Here is a 17,140-nt window from a genome sequence, read left to right on the forward strand (position 1 = left end):
CTGAAGAAAGAATATAGTCTGGGATGATGACATATGTTGTGTTTGAGACGACTGCCCCAAATCCAAGTCTAGGTATAGATAGACAATTGTTTAAAATTGGAGCTCAAGAGATAGGTCTAAACCAAAGATACAGAACTGTGAAGCATTAGGGTATAGACATAGAATATGGACGATAATTTAAGCCATAGTTGTATACAAGATCATCCTGGGAGTAGGTGTCCTATGAGGAACTGCAATTGAACCTACGCCAGAATGGCCCTGTTTAATTGGTAAGAAATGCATTATGCCAGAAAACTGCCTCATCACATAATCCTGAAAAGAAAAGCATATGAAAAACTCCCCCAAACAAATTTGATTCCAGACAAGCAACACGGAATTTGGGAGTCCAGAACAATACCTACACTTTGATTTATTATTATTCTTACACCAGTGACTGGATCAGTTTTAAGATAAATGCTATATTCAATCTCTAGTGATAGAAAACTTAATGATCTCCTATTTTTATGCTCTGTGATTTCTATAAAGGAATGCATTTGCATCTTTATTTTATTCTGTCATTTGAGTCAGTAGTCAGGAAATAAAGTCTAGAATTTTAACTGGAGATAAACTGTTCTCATTTTAATTATTTTGAAGGGACCTTAAGTGATAAGCTTATTCATATTGCATAGCTCATACATAAATAACTTGATAAATTCATTGTGCTATTATAATAAGTTTATTTGCCTGCTCATTCAGAACTATTTGTGTGTGTGTCTGTGTGTGTGTGTGTCTGTGTGTGTCTACCATAAGTATAGAAAAATATTAAATTTGGTTTTGTCAGTTGTGTGAGATAAATTATATAGATATGATGATTAGGTATCCTGCAGGTTATAAATTAATGGTCAGATATCATGACAAACAATTTATATATTTATATGTATTTGGTCATGCAAAAGTTATGATGTCAGAGAAATATTTATCTCAAAAATATGAATTTTAAAATTTGGACATTTTCTGAGACTAAACTTTTCTCATATCATTTGTTCATAAGACTATGGAAAAATCCTCTGGCATGATTATGCACTAAAAATGTAAATATTCAACAGTAGGTCATGCACTGAATTTAGAAAGAGACACATTCTGCCTTGAGAACGCAGAAGGTTCTGTACTGCAGGAAGGTGATTCTCAACTTGGGTTCTAAAGGATGAGTGTGAGCTACTTAACACACAAAGGAAAACAATTATTTCAGGTAGAAGTTTCAAGAAAAAACACAGCACCTGCAAAAGATCTACAATAGAACAAGCTCAGTCCATGTCAGGGACTGCAAAGAGTCATACATTAAGGCTGATGGGCTGATGGGTAGAATGGATGTGGAGGAGCAGTGCATGACGAGGCTGAAAGTGTTAATGTTTGCCAAAGTTTCAGGTTAAACTTAAATCGATCCCTTACCTCCAGAGTAGGGATTGTAGAATTGGTAGTTGTGAAATCCATGGCTTTTAAATTTCAAATTAATCATGGTCCATAGTCCAGAGAGAGCTGTGAGGTAGTCCTATACAACCATCAAACAGTAAAGAGAAGACTCTTTATGATTCTGCATTAATTTGTATTTTCAACGTTTCTCTTAGGAGGAAGCTAATTTTCCCAATTGGCCCCACTAGAACATTTGAAATCATTTCAAAGGGGTACCCAGGAGAATGTTTCTCTCTGGAGAAGTTGTAGGAACTACATGTATTTCACACACATGATATCATAGAATTCTTTTTACGAAGACCCATAGGGTTGATATTCCAAATGTCTGCTACTAGCTAGCAGACCCATGTTGACATCTGCGCTTCAGTCTCTATAAATGGAGATGCTGACATAGACAATAATAGGGCTTCTTCTGCTTCTATGTTATATAATTTTATGATTTTTCTTTCGTGAGGATTCTTAATTCTCTGGGACTGTGACACATAATGATAGCAACCATTAATATGTTGAATCACTTGATCAGTCCACATTTTGTGTTAGATTCAAGGAATGTAATATTGAAGAAAAAGCAGGGCAGAATTAGCCCTTATGGGCATGAAGCTTACATCCTGGTTGGAGGAGAGAGATTTTAATCAGATAAACACAAAAATAGTCTGTGAATGACAAATAAATGGGATAAGAGCTGGGAAAGAATAAAGGAAACCACAGGGGCTGTGTGAGCGCACAGCAGGATGCTGTCAGCACAGAGGCCCAGGGACCCAGGTGCTGGGCACTGAGCCTTGTCAAGGAGGCCAGCTCTGGAGAAGTGACCTATGGCGGAAGGGATGGGCATAAACTTTCTCAGAACAGCGTTATGATTGTAGCTGTTTCTGGGGAATCAGCAACTTCCTCCGAAGCATATGGCCTTGTGGTATCTAAAGGTCAGGAAAGCAAATTACAGGACGGTATTTTATGGGTTTGCTAGAGTTGTACAATGCAAGATGTGGCCGGGATTTTATTTCTCGTCGTGAAAATTGATGTGACAGCCTTCAGACTTTTTTGATTAAGAACATGAATGCAAAATTGCTTTTCTTGTAGCTTAGCACATGGAGTATTTCTCCGAAGTATTTTTCAAGCTAGCCAGTAAGGCTATGCACAAGGTCCACCCCTCATTTGTTAACACGAGGCTAATTTGAGCCATCTCAGAATAATTGCACTTATTTATGTCTTGTCTCTATGGCTGCTGGTTCATCATCTGCCTTTTGCCTCTGTGGAGCAGGTCTGGGCGAGATTTAGGCAATAAGATGGCAGTTATTGTCTTTCAAGAGGTGTTAGTCAGAATTGGATAATGGGGTGAGATATCATAACTACTTATCCCAGCAGCTGGCCTGGTGGCCATTCAGTGGTTTTCAGAGTAAAATAAATGAGAATAAGAATGCAGCATGCATGTGTCCATGAGTTTGCTTGTTGTTGTTGTTGTTTTCTGCTTAATCTTTTCATATTATTCACCCAGTCCCTCAAATCCCCTCCCCTCTAACAGCTGTCAGTCTGAGACAACAGTATGGTGATTACCAGAGGGTGGTTGGAGGGAGAAGAGGGTAAAGTGGTGACCAAAGGAGACTTGACGAGGGGTGGTAAACACACAATAAACTATACAGATGATGTGTGATAGAATTGTACACCTGAAACCTATATAATTTTATTAACCAATGTCACCCCATAAATTAAGTAAAAATTTGTTTTTTAAAAAAATGCAGCACACAGGTGGCCTTAAGCTGCCCATGATAATCAAGACCAGAAACATCTAGATTGAGTTGTCTGGTAATTTTAGGTAAATAAACACACCAGTTTAAATCTTAATAGAAGTATTTTCTGTCAATTTCATTTAGAATTGTTTGCTATATGGATTTTGATATTATTGAAGATTATGCAAATACATATATCTAGTATATAAATGAGTTTGGAAACCAAGCCATAAAACTAAGACGGCTATCAATTTTAGATGTCAGGAGTGTATGTTGTATTTGAAGTTATAAGGATTGTTGAGAGTCAGCCATGTGCACTATACTCAATAATGTTAAATAAATGAATGAAGACACACATGCCACTCACATATTTTCAAGCCTTTTAAGACTAATGGGAGATAAATGAATGAATATCTTTACATGAGGCCATTATTTTTCAGATTGGCAACTCTTATTCAGAATTTTCCAGTTTCAATTGCTAAAAATTGTGACTAAATTGGTGGAAATCATACTGAGAAAATACATTCCTTTACTTCAATATATTCTATGTATTAACTTTATATTTTGATGAATGCTATTATAGAAGTTTCACAACAGAAGTACATAAAGAAAAATTTGAAATTTGAAAATTCTAGTTTCATATTAATGAAAACAAAAAATATAGACACAGTATTATTCTATTTATATAAAATAAATGTGTGGGTTCACACACACACACAAATAAAGAGTAAAAGGACTAGAAAAGTATCATATAAAATGTGGTGAGACCCAGGTAGATGGTAATGGAGAGGGTGAAGCAGACCTCTGAGCTAGTCTTCCCTCTCTCTAAATTTTGCTCTGACCCTGAACACCCTGGAACAATAGTTTTGTTCTCATCTTCAGTTCCCTAATTTGCTCATCAGCCTTGTCCATTCTGCCACCCAGCACAGCTATTGAGGTTTTAATTGCAGCAACAATCATGCTTCTAATTCAAATATTTCCATTTATAAACAAATTCCATAAAAGCCACTCCTTGTCTTTTTAAAAATTTCTTTATTGATTAAGTTATTACATATGTGTCCTTATCCCCCACATTACCCCCCACTCCCCACACTCAAGCCCTAACCCCCCTGTTGTCTGTGTCCATTGGTTAGGCCTATATGCTTGCATATATGTCCTTTGGTTGATCTCTCCCCCTTAACCCCACCCTCCCTTACCTTCCCTCTGAGGTTTGACAGTCTGATCAATGCTTCTCTGTCTCTGGATCTGTTTTTGTTCATCAGTTTATGTTGTTCATTATATTCCACAAATGACTGAGATTATGTGATATTTATCTTTATCTGACTGGCTTATTTCACTTAGCATAATGCTCTCCCGTTCCATCCATGCTGTTGCAAATGGTAAGAACTCCTTCTTTTTTACCGCAGGGTAGTATTCCATTGTGTAGATGTACCACAATTTTTTAATCCACTCATCTACCGATGGGCACTTAGGCTGTTTCCAAATCTTAGCTATGATGAATTGTGCTGCTATAAACAAAACAACAAGAAAGCCCACTGCTTGGGAGAACATATTTGCAAATGTTATCACCGATAAGGGTTTAATCTCCAACATTTACGGGAACTCATACAACTTAACAAAAGGAAGATAAACAACCCAATCAAAAAATGGGCAACAGACCTAAATAGATACTTTTCTAAAGAAGACAGAAGAAAGGCCAAGAGACATATGAAAACATGCTCAAAGTCACTAATCATCATGAGATGCAAATCAAAATGACAAGGTGGTACCATCTCACACCTGTCAGAATAGCTATCAACAAATCAACAAGCAATAAGTGCTGGCGAGGATGTGGAGAAAAAGGAACCCTCTTGCACTGCTGGTGGGAATGCAGACTGGTGCAGCCACTGTGGAGAACAGTATGGAGTTTCCTCAAAAAACTAAAAATGGAACTACCATTTGACTCAGTGATCCCACTTCTAGGAATATATCCCAAGAAACTAGAAACACCAATTAGAAAGGATATATGCACCCCTATGTTCAGAGCAGCACTTCTTGTCTTATGAATCTGAACAGTCTCTGAGAATATAACTGTAGCCCTTTCAAAATCTTCTGTTTGCTCTATTAACTCTGTGATCTTGCATATCATATTTGTTCCTGTGCATTGAGTTTGATAATTTTCATGGTGTTTTATTGTTTTCAAATATTTGGTAAATTTTCCCATCTATGCATCTTTAAATGGGAAAAGGGCTGTTCTCTGATGTTGATAGACTGACTTACCTCTGAGAGAGTCTTGCAATGGCCTGAATGTGGGATGGAAGAATGATTAACAGATTTTGTTCTGCACTTGGAAGTCCTTTTCTATTTAAGTTTCCTTCTTCTCCCCCACTCACTGCTTCATCCTGGGGCAAAGATACCAGTTACCCTTTCTGTGTATGCTTTTCAGAAATACCTCAAAAATTCTTCCTAAGTTATAGCATAGCATGATAACTGAGAACTTGGGCTCTGGGATGGGGCAGACTGGGATAGAATCCTGGATCTGCTGCTCATGATGTCAACCTGCCCACATTACTAATTTATCGGTGCCTCAACTTCCTTATCTTTAAAAGGAAGAAAAGTAATGGTATCCGTCTCATAGGCTTGTTGTGGGAATAAATGAGTTAACGCATATAAACAGTACTTGGGATACCACAGCCACTCATAAAAAACTAACTATGGCTAGTCAAATCCTCAATGAAAACAAAACAAAACAAAACAAAAACGTTTTCTTTCATTTGAAGAGATTTTTGAGTTGGACCTAGTTGTCTGGGCTTGGTCTACCCACTTGAGGCAATTCTCTTTTCATCTAATGTTTTAATTCTCATTAGCTGCCTGTGGGACCGGAGCATGCATATATATCAACATTCTATCAAAGCCCAGTTAGAAAATGAAGGGAGCGGTATGAGTTTTCCCTTCTGTTGGGCTGATGAAGATACCTGCCCTGTGATTATAGTTGTCATAAACACAAAGCTTTGCAAAATCCATGGACTCTTTTGATGCAAGATTATAGGATCCCAAACATATTTTTTGTTAGTTCTGCCAGTAGTATCTTTAATGAGAGCATATTCTGCTTAGGAAAACACCACACAGTTAGATACAGGTATTAACATAAATATATAACATATTTGATGTGGCTATTCTTTGCTCTGTCCACACAGCCTTTGTGAACTGCTCTCCTCTAGTTTTCTAACATCCTTTTATTCTGTAATCCCCTCTCCTCCTCCTGTTCAAACTGACCTCTTAGTTGATCTTTGAACCTCTTGGCATCTTTCCTTTATAAGGCACCAGCTCCAGATAGCTTCCTTGCTAATTACCTTGCCTCTTTCAAGCCTTGACTTAAACCTCACCTCCATGAAGCCCATCCTGATTACCCATTAACACTACAACTGTTGATGTATGTGGCTCCTCTCTCCTTTTCTTGTCATAATTGTGTGTGTGTTTTCTTTCCATAAACCTATCACCTTATAATACCCTAAATAATTCACTTATTTACTGTCTTTATTGTATTACTAGAGGTCTGGTGCACGGATTCGTGCACCAGTGGGATCACTCGGTCTGGTCTGCACCCTCTTGCAATCCAGGATCCCTCGGGGAATGTCAGACTGCTGGTTTTGGCCCAATCCCCGCAGGCTAGGCCGAGGGACCCCACCGGGCACAAATCCGTGCACTGGGCCTCTAGTGTGCATATAAGATCTTTGGTTAATCTCTTCCCACCCCCCCTTCTCCCTCCTCCCCGCTTTCCTCTGAGATTCATCAGTCTGTTCCATGTTTCCATGCCTGTGCATTGAGCATCTGCCTCCTGGTTGTCAGTGCACATCATAGCTACCAGTTGAATGGTTGAAAGGTCGTTTAGGCTTTTATATATATACTAGAGGCCCAGTACATGAAATTCATGCACGGGATGGGGGAGGGTGTCCCTCAGCCCAGCCTGCACCCTCTCCAATCTGGGACCCCTCAGAAGATGCCCTGTGTCAGGCCTAAAGCGGCAGTCGGACATCCCCCTCACAATATGGGACTGCTGGCTCCTAACTGCTTGCCTGCCTGCCTGATTGCCCCTAACCGCTTCTGCCTGCCAGCCTGATTGCCCCCTAATTGCTCCCCTGCCAGCCCAATTGATGACTAACTGCTCCCCTACCAGCCCAATCGCCCCCAACTGCCCTCCCCTGCCGGCCCTCTTGTGGTGGCCATTTTGTGGGGGCCATCTTGTGATGATGTGGGGGCGGCCATCTTTTGATGACATGGGGTGGCCATCTTGTGATGATGTGAGGGCGTGACGGTCACCTAGGCTATTATTACTATAGATAGATAAGCTCCACAGAGGCAGGACATTTGCTTGAAAGCTTGTTTACATACTCCTAGGGCCTAAAATAGTGCCTGGTCCACAGTGAAGTGTTCACTAAATGATTTATAAATGATGGACTAAAATATAGAATCATGATCCACTCATTAATACCAGGTATAAACTTTTTAAAAACTATTTGTGAAAAAGGACGATCAGAATGTTGACAATGGTGCCGACCCTACCATCACACTGCACTATAGTAAAGGAACCAAGCCATTTTATGTACTCCAAATAAGAAAAGTATTTATTTCCTATTCAAACACATTGGCAAGAAAACTAGTGACACATAACAATTGAGGTGAAGTATTGGCCAGTTGTGGTCAATTTCAGGGGGTCATGTTGTGTAATAATGTCTTCTCTCAGTATATAAACCTCAGGAGATCATCCGTTCTACACGCATGTGATTGGGGCAGACACACATGTTCTCTATTCCTTCTATTGCTGTGATCTTTTCTAACAAGTCTGTTTATTTTTGCTTTGCGTTGATGGATCCGTGGGTTTTACAAGGAGCCAATTCAGATAATTAAATCCTACACAAGGCTGAATAACAAAACAGAAAAATCTGTCCACAGAATGACTCAGAACCTTGCTTTTCTCAGTCTTTGAGTCATCACGTGGAAGATGGTTTTATTTGTTTAATTCTAAATTTATGGTGCCTCTAAATTTATGGTGCCTTTTTCCTGAAATGGATATGTGCAAGGAGAAATAATTCATTAGGTGAAAAAAATCAGGTTTTAGCGTCAATGGTTTTCTCAGTTTAGAATGAGAGAGAGAGAGAGAGAGAGAGAGAGAGAGAGAGAGAGAGAGAGAATTAGTTTCTTATATTGGGTATTCTGTCTTAAAATATATGAATAAGCAATGCCCAGTAGAAGAACAGCAAAAGTAGGGGAAGAGGGTAGAGCAGTTCTGCAGTGGTCTACTTCATCTAGATGAGAAATTGATATGTCCCATGTTACACAACTCCTAAAGCTCTAAGATTAAAAAAATCCTTTGAGGAGGGAGAGCAATAAAGTGCTTTTAGGAATTCCAGGAGTAAGGGAAGGAGTTAAGCATCTCCTATGTTAGAGTCAGGCAACCCCATGAATCTTCATCAGCCTCTTTTAACTCCCCATAAGTGAATTAAGTTGAAAACAGTATGCTCATTGTGCAATTAAGTGTCAAGGTAAATGTCATTCCAATAAACATATAATCTGGGTAACATGTGTTCTTGATAAGGGAGCTTAAAGTAGAGTCTCCTAGCTCCATTTCCAGTATGCTTGCAACTCCCGGGTTCACAGTGAATGGAAATTCTGGGGTCATGACTGCCCATGAAGTGTACTTTAAGGTACCTCTTACAAAGATGTTTGTAGGAATCAAGCAAAGAATATCCCCTCCAAGTGTGGTTGGTTGTGGTGTGGGAACTAAGTCTCTAGGGATTGTACTGACCCACAATTAAAGTTTAGGAAAAATAGAAATACTTGCACCTCAGATTCACCACGTTGCAACTGGCAATCTGGACTTCTGAATACAGTTTCTAACTCAAGTGAAAATGATTGTTGTCACCCTTTCTTATCCTCACCTCATTATATTCTTCCCATACTGCAGAAACACACTTCTCACCTGTCCCGACCCCAGGCTGAGGTTCTCAATAGGCCAGTGATTATATAGACAATCATGCCAGTCTACCTACTTATCTTCTAGATAAAAATTGTAAAACATTCTTCATGCCAAACCGTTCTAGTCTTTTTTTTAAATTTCTGAACCTTCAAAATGTCTCTTGCCCAAGGAAACTAGTCCCAATAAAGAACTAAAAGCATGTCATTCAATTATATGATTCAGTACATCTTAAGATAATAATTGCTTGTTTCTTTTTTTGCCAATGATATTAATTTGTTCTACAATGCATACAGTTTTGAATGGCTGAATGTTTAGCATAATGCCATTAGCATTGCCTCTTCCAGAGAAAAGAAAATACTCTTTTTAATTTGTTTTTTTATGCAGTTACACACTCTCTCTCTCTCTCTCTCTCTCTCTCTCTTTTTTGAAAAAGCTTTATGGAAACTTTATAATTCAATTTAATTTAATTAATTCACCAACTATTTTCTGCAAACACAATCTCAATCTCACACTGTGCAACGTCCTAGGGAAAGAGAAAAGAGTAACAATTGGTCTTCTTATCAAGGAATGATAGACCTAAAAAATTATAACATGATAAGGACCATAATGAAATTAAGTGCAAGGATCAGTAATAATACAGAAGAAGACATTTAAATGGCACCTGGTATGGGAAGATGATATAGGGAAGCTTCCTAGATCTTTCATCCTCCGCATCTAGCAGTGTCTGACATACGACAAGTACTGCAGAATTATGGGTATGTTTTGAAGGTAAGGTTTAGCTATATGGATGTATTAGTTTCCTATGACTGCTGTAAAAAATTACCACAAATATGATGGTTTAAAATAGCAGAAATTTACTCTCATACAGTTATACGGGCCATGATTTCAAAATCAGTCTCTCTGAGCTGAAATCACCAGGTTGACTGGGCTGCACTGCCTCCCGAGACTCTAGGGGAGGACCTGTTCCCTGCCTCCTCCATCTTCTGGTGGCTGCTGGCATTTCTGGACTTGTGGCCTCCTTACCCTAGTCTCTACCTCACAGTCATGTACTTACTCCTCTTCTGTGTGTCCAATCTTCCTCTCCAGGTTTTTCTAAGGATAGTTGTGATGACATTTAGGGTCCACTTAGATAATTCAGGATAATCTCTTTTCAAAATTCTTAACTTAATCACATCTGCAAAGAACCTTTTTCTAAACTAGGTAACATTTACAATGTCCAGGGATTAGGACCTGATATGTTTGGGGCCACCATTTAGCCTATTAAAATGGAGAAAGAAGAAAACTGTGATTGTATAGACTTAAGGGCCTATTATTCTAGGCATGATATGAGTGTGATACAAGAAATCCAGGATAAAATAATTTAGTGATTGTGATGAGTAGTTAAACACAATGTTCTACCTGCCCAGGACAGTTCTATAGCATTTGGTTCCTAGAAATTAATTCTGCAATTATTCTGAATCTTGCTTTGTATTTAACATCTGAAGTTACTCATAGTTTCTCTTTCAATTAAGTGATAGAATCTTCCTCACCTCTGCTTTAAGCTATAAATCATTCATTCATTCATAAATGTATACATTCTATACTTATTTATTGAGTCAACAAGGTGAGCCATGTACTATGTTCTAGGGATGCAAAAATGAGAAACACACACACACTTGGATTCAAGAGTGTCCAGCTCAGCTGCATGGTGCAAGCACTCTAAGTCTAGTAAATGAAGAATGCGCAATGAGATGTGGTAGCTCCAGGTTTGGTGTAATGTAATAGCGCTGAGATGCAGATAACAGTTTTCATCAGAATCTCTAAGGGTCGTGGAGTTTATAAGGCAACATGGAGAGGAAGGGAATCACCGACAGTTAGAGCAGCATAAAAGAGGTACAGTGTTACCAAGAGTAATGCATTTGGGAAGCTACAACTGGATTGACTCACCTAGAGCATAAAATTGAATTGGTGATGGAAGATGAAGGTGGAAAGGTAGGCATGAGAGGGCCACACAAAACCTTATTTTTCATGGATAGGAATGAATCCTGCATGTAAGAGAGTCAGGCACACCTTATCTTATTGCCTCATTTTACTGATTGGAGAATGAGCAGCAGATAATGTGACCTCCCAAAGACTGTCCATTCTGTAGAGTTATCTTTTGACTTCAGTCACTTCCCTCTAACTGTGTGTAATATTATCCATTTAGGAACCACGATGGCACTCCCAGGCGTTAATTTGGTATTGGAATGTTAGCATTATGGGAAGTTCTTGAAATATTCTCTCTCATATTTGAAAATACTTAGTGGCCCAAGTGTGTGCATTTTAGAGGTGAATTACCATGTGTACATTTTGTAGATGACTTTTATAGCATTTTTTCTATGCTAAATAGACCTGGCTTCATAAAATGGTACTTTCTCCTGCAGTGGCTGAAGATATTACTAATGCCTCCCACTGATTCAGGAGTTGAATTTCTCTCATTGCTCTGTGGGCCATCAGCCTATCAAGGACTTCAGAGAAAATAGGCTTGAAATTTGGATTTTATAGACTGGATGAAGAAGCAGCATGAGACAGCAGTCTGGTGTGGACTATGATTTGCTGTAAGCAGGGGTTTAAATCTGAGTTCTAATATTTGTTTCCTCTGTGACTTGGGAGAAATTATCTCATTTCTCTGAGTATCAGTTCCTTATCTGTAAATGGGAGTAAGAAGGCATTATGTCTCATCAGGAACTATTCACATAGGTGTGGGGAGGGTACAGGGAACTGACAAGGGCTAGTGACCTCAACACTCTTTTACTACCTGTGGACCTGGGGGGTGAGTGAATGTAATGGTGACCTGAACCTGTAGTCACAGATAACTATGTGGAAAGCACGGACTAACTAGACCTTCTGCCCAGGAACTCATCTGGACATGACCCCTGCAGGAAAGGAGCCAGGAATGTAAATACCGGGAACTTCCTCTTCTTTCTTTTTTAAATCTCCTGCCAGTTTCCCCCATTGACTCAATCCAATTGAAAGCCAAAGGACAAGGGAGCTCATAGTCCATGCAAGTTCACAGCTAAGGATGGGGCAAGGTGGAGAGTGTCCGTACCTGGGCAAGGAGGCTGCACCCCACATAGTACTAACTAGCTTCGGCAATCTATGAGAATCAAATGAGACAATATTCATAAAGTATTCTGCACTGGCTTTGACATGTTAGCCATTATAAAACTATAAACATAGTTTTACTTTTCTTTCTAATGTTGTTATTTAAACATGTAGCTATTATCATAATGCTTAGATTTGTGCTTATCTAGCTATGTAATTGTTTGTTGGATAATTTTGTTAGCACCCCAAGTGGCAAGTATTTATAATGGTTATTTACAGAATATGGAATGGAGAACCAGAGGGGCCCGGGTTTGAATTTAGAGTCCCATCACTTCATGTTTACAAGATTTTTACAGATTGATTAACCTTCTTTAGCCATAATTTCCCATTGTAAAGGCAAGAGGCAGATCAGCATTCCCTGAAGAGTTCGCTGTGGGGTTCTGAGTACATGCTCCAGCCCTGGGTGCTCACTCAGTTGTCCATTTCCTTCCTCCTGTGGACGCCCTGTCCTGCCCATTCCAATGTGACTCAGATTATTAGGCAAGAAGATATCCCTATAATGCCTTCAATGCTGCACATTCCACCTACAAACTGAAACTCCTGCTGTGCTTTATCTACCTTTTATATAATTAACCGCAGTACGAATCCTGCAGTCAGAATTTAGCTGACAATTTTGTTCCTGATGAACTAAGCTGAGAAGCAACTAGCTCAACTCTTTCTTAATAGGAGGGGCTCCTACGGAGTTCATGGGTAGCAGGGACTTGTTAAATCAGCAGACATATCTCAGAGACCCACACTGTAAAGAAATATTTTATTAGAAGGTGTGCATATGACCCTTAATGATGGCAGGAAATAAGCACCAAGTTGCCTTTGCTTTGTGTGTGTGTGTGTCTGTGGGGAGGTGAGGAAGGTGTTCTGGAAGGGTCTCTGCCAAAATAGAAATTATTTTAGTGCCTTGGTGGTTGGATTAAAGGATATTTCTATATATTTTGTTCCTTATCTGGATTTTCTCTCTCTACTTTCTTCTCTCCCTCCATCCCTCTACTCTTCCCTTACTTCTTCTTTTTCTCTCTCCCTTACAACAATATGTTGCTTTATTAATAGGGATTAATGTAATAAAATCACTTTACTTTAAATAATGTTTTAGTGGAAAAAAAGTAAATCAGATGACTTGCTCAAGAAATGATAGATTGCATTAGGAGAGAAAAAAATCTCCAATTAAAAAGAAATAATTGAGATTTACATGGGAAAACATGTTCCTAGATTGGGAACATTGGGATAACATAATTATCTGAAACAAAGCCTTTTTTTGGGGGGGGGAACCTACTATATAAGCTTGCTACTGGAGTTTAAGCATGCATTTAGATTTGTGAACAGATATTTAAAGTATACTAGCAATTTTTGCAACTATGTGGAGTAGGATGAAAGAGAAAATGACTATTAATTCTTTCTGAGTGTGTCAATGGAAAATGTCAGTTTGAAGGGATTTGAAGTACAGGTCTGATTATGGTGGTGACAGTAAAAGGAAGGCACGTAAGGTAGGGGGAAGGGCACAGGAAAAGGCTTGATTGCATCTGAGTGCTTGATACACTGACTATGTATCATCTGTTATGGAATTTATTACTCCTGACTTTGAAAACAGACAAATGCATTTTTCAAGGATGATTTAAATGTAGCTTTTTATGAAAGGAAGACAATGAATTAACATCACCTCTGTCGATAAGAGAATACAGAGGTACACAGTGATATGAGTTTGATAAAAAGTTTAATTGACCTGATCTTAGCTAAATTAAGAATATCTTCATGGTCAGGGTGCTTTTCCAAATACTCTTTTTTTGTTTTGTTTTAATTTTTTTGTTAATCTATTTTTTTTTGAGAGAGAGAGAGAGAGTGGAAAGGAGGGGGAGAGACAGAGGGAGAGAAACATCAATGTGAGAGAGACACATTGATTGGTTGCCTCCCACACGTGCCCCAACCATGGCCAGGGATTGATCCTACAACCAATGTACATGCCCTTGACAGGAATTGAACCCATGACCCTCAATCTGCAGGCCAACTGCTCTAACCACTGAACAACTAGCTAGGGCTTCTCCAACTACCCGTAACTTCTCTTTTCTGATTGATTCTCCCCTTTATTTTAATACCCCTTCATCCAACAAGCACCCAAACTATGAAATCTGCAGAATAGGGCCAACCTAGCATAACCTCAAGAAGCCAGCTAGGCTCCTTTATTTTACAGGTTCCTTGAACTGGAATTAATGTCACCTTGCCCAGGGCTGCACTGAAACAACAGCAAATAGTGGATTTCTCCCCACACATCCGATGTGTGCCTGCATATTCTTTAGGCATAGGCCCAGAACCTGAGCCAGCCATGCCAGGGAGGGATGCAGGTCTAGCTCGTGCTGTGATGTTATAACTGCATGGATGATAATAATATCAGCTAGTACAATTTTTATGTGCTGGGCACTGGGTTGAGTATTTTGACCTCATTTAATCTTACAGCAACCCTATGAGATCAATGTAATTATTCCCATTTTATAGATGAGGAATGTTTCAACTCTGGGACTAGAATTTAAAAAAAACAACAACACCTTGATGAACTCCTCCATGGATGGCTATGAGGCCAGAGATCTTGTCCAGGATTGAGTTATCTTTTTATTATAAAACTAGAGGCCTGGTGCACTAAATTCATGCAAGGGGCTCGGTCCTCACAGCCTCAGCTGCTTGCCTCAGCCCTCGCAGCCCCGGCTTCATCCAGAAGGTCATTCGGAAGGACATCCGGAAGGTCATTTGGCTGTCTGGTCTAATTAGCATATTACATTTTTACTATTATGGATAAAGAACCATCAAAGTCAATATAATTTTCCAGAATAAGGTGTCACTGACATTACTGGTTATTAAGAATTAACTCCAGCCTGGCTGGTGTTTCTCAGTGATTGAGCATTGACCTATGAACCAGGAGGTTATGATTTAATTCAGGTCAGGGCACATGCCCAGGTTGAAGGCTTCATTCCCAGTGTGAGGCATGTAGGAGGCAGCCGATCAATGATTCTCTCTCATCACTGATGTTTTATCTCTCTCTCCCTCTCCCTTCCTCTCTGATATCAATAAAATATATATCTTAAAAAAGGAATAAACTCCATATTTCATCTTCCACACCTCAGAATCAAGTTGGTTGTTTGATTCAATTTTCATTTCTTTAATGACAAGTAATCTTGAGCAGTTTTCTTGGTGTTGCTTTCTTTGCCATCTGTAGAGCTTCTTTGGTGAAGTGTCCAATTAATGTTCTTTGATTATCCACGTGTTTGTTATGTGTAACGTTGCAATGTTCCAAAGCCAACATGTTTGTAGGTTTAAGCACTAAAAGTTCTATGACAGCATGTCTCTGGTATTACAAGGCTTTACTTCTCTAATTCTCTCCCAGACCAGGGAAGCAGAACAGTTCAACATGGAGCATAGGTTGATACACCAAGCATGCTACTGGCCTATCAATTTCACTAGCCAAATGCTGGCCCTGGTGAACATCCAGCTAAAGGACCTTTGCATTTTTTTAAAATATATTTTATTGATTTTTTACAGAGAGGAAGGGAGAGAGATAGAGAGTTAGAAACATCGATGAGAGAGAAACATTGATCAGCTGCCTCCTGCACACCTCCCACCGGGGATGTGCCCGCAACCCAGGTACATGCCCTTGACCGGAATCGAACCTGGGACCTGTCAGTCCGCAGGCCGACGCTCTATCCACTGAGCCAAACCGGTTTTGGCGAACCTTTGCATTTTATGTAGCTATTTGCATGTGTGATGCTGCTGAAGGAATTTTTCTTCATGAGAAACCCTTTGAGGAATCTGAGTGCTCTGGAACTTGTCCTTACTTTTCAACAAGTGAGGACACCATTTAGGAATTACCAAAAAATAAGGGTATATCTTTTTTTTTTAATGAAAAAGAAAATGTATAAACAGAGGCTGAAAAATACCCCAAGGATAAACACACTGATTTCTACAAATATGCAACTGCAAATTATTCCCATTAGGACAATTACGAGGTGATTTTTAAAAAATCACCCATGTTCTGAAAAACAGAGTAAAGTTCAGTTTGATGAATCCATTTTTACCCATAAACTAATAAAAGTTGTAAAGTTCATAGACTTGTCTTATGAGAGTTTTATTCCACAAATGAGAAGATTATTTCCAGAGAAATCAACCTGCCCTGTGGCCTTGGACTCCTCATGTAACGCCTGGCTAACATCTTTGTTCGATTTTCTCTGGACCAAGCACTCTTTCAAATGCATCACTTGGAAAAATATTTATCTTTTTACAAGACTGGCTCTTCCACTCTGGAAGAACACATTTTTGAGGAGGGGTAGTATATGCCAGGATTTAGCACATAGCTTGTTTCAAACCAGGTCCCGATTAAGTATTTGCTAAGTAAATGAACTGAGGAAACAAAACGATCAAGGTTCTTAACCATACCTTTCTTTGCTTCCCTAGATAATGTGAAAAATTCGACTGGTGGAATTACTGGGTTCATTGCTCTTCTCTTTAGCAGCAAACACCTTGTTAAAAAGGCATTCTAGATCTTGTCACAGAAACGTTCACTTGTGTTTATAGCGCAATGTTGCCTGCAGTGAGGAGGGAATGAGTTGGTGTCATCCATAAGCAGCCTGGTCAATTAAGCACCTGACTTCAGGGTGGACTGATGGAGCTCTTAACCTTGAGAGTTGATTGGAAAATATTATGTTTGGTGGTTAAATTAATGCAGAGGAAAGTTAAATGATCCGAGCTAAGACTAACAATGAGTATATTCTTCATTCATTTAATGAATATTTAATGCAAGGCCACTACTTTCTGGATGCTGAGGAAATATAAAGAAATACTAAATAGAGTCTCTGATTTATAAAGGGTCATATTCTATTAAGGAGGACAGACTCATAAGTTCTTAATTATAATA

The sequence above is a fragment of the Myotis lucifugus genome, unplaced genomic scaffold (genome assembly GCF_000147115.1).
Source record: "Myotis lucifugus unplaced genomic scaffold, Myoluc2.0 scaffold_303, whole genome shotgun sequence".
Lineage (NCBI taxonomy): Eukaryota > Metazoa > Chordata > Mammalia > Chiroptera > Vespertilionidae > Myotis > Myotis lucifugus.